Source organism: Triticum aestivum, chromosome 3A, assembly GCF_018294505.1.
Source record: "Triticum aestivum cultivar Chinese Spring chromosome 3A, IWGSC CS RefSeq v2.1, whole genome shotgun sequence".
NCBI lineage: Eukaryota > Viridiplantae > Streptophyta > Magnoliopsida > Poales > Poaceae > Triticum > Triticum aestivum.
Genome location: NC_057800.1, coordinates 749961789 through 749962849, shown reverse-complemented (window position 1 = coordinate 749962849; position 1061 = coordinate 749961789).

Genomic DNA, 1061 nt, shown 5'->3' with positions numbered 1-1061 from the left:
CCCGTTCCCGTACCGAGAAGATGAGCTCCAAACCTGTGTCCATCCGTTCAAGCGAAAGCATTCAACAATGGATGATAGTTCGTCAATCTGTTGTCGTATAGTTACATCTGGATGAAATCTTTTCTTTATTATCAATAATTAACGGCTAAAGCTCTATTGTCCTGTTGCTGGATGCCGGCATTTAATGAAATACAGACATCTTCTCAAATGTACTACACACGTTCGCTGGCTACAGGATTTTGAGTCAGCAATGTACTAGTGTTGACTTCTTTTCTCAATGGACACACAGGTTCAATAGTAGGGAAGAATTAACATGGTAACAAGCACTTGAGTGACAGAGTAAGCATTTTTCTTAAAAAATTCAGTGAATAAATTGTAGAACTAGGTGAATAGTTTTCAAAAAATCATGATGAACATTTTAATTGAGTAAAGAATGAGCATTTCATAACTATGCAATATACATTTTTTAAATGTGGTGACCATTTTTGAAGCACATGAAGAAAAACTTGTAAAACATCTTGCAATATTCTCAAAATGCAACAAACATTTCATATAAGATGGTGACTACTTTTTAAAACATGGTGAACATGTTTTCAAATGCTTTGAACATATCTAAAAATATGTGATGTACAATTTAAAACATGGTATTAAATAGAAAAAGTTAAATAAACTATGGACATTTTTAAGTAATCGATGAAAAGAGTGATAATCAAAATAAAAAACTAAGAAATAAAAATCTGAAATTCAAAATGAAATAATAGTGATAAAAGGAAAGAATGAAGGGAAAATAGGAAGAAGGAAAAAAGAAACAAAAAGAACCGAAACACGGAAAAAAATTGTAAAATTAAAAAATGTTCACAAAATTGGAAAAATATCATGATTATTTTTCTACACTGAAACTCGAAGTAAAAAACATGATTTTTTTAAAAAATCCATAATTTCAGAAAATGATCATGACTTTTTATTAAAAAATGGAAATGCAAAAACACCATGAATATTTTATAAATGTGTAGATGAAACTTGCCAACAACCCTTCTCCCACTACTAATTGCAATCTCATC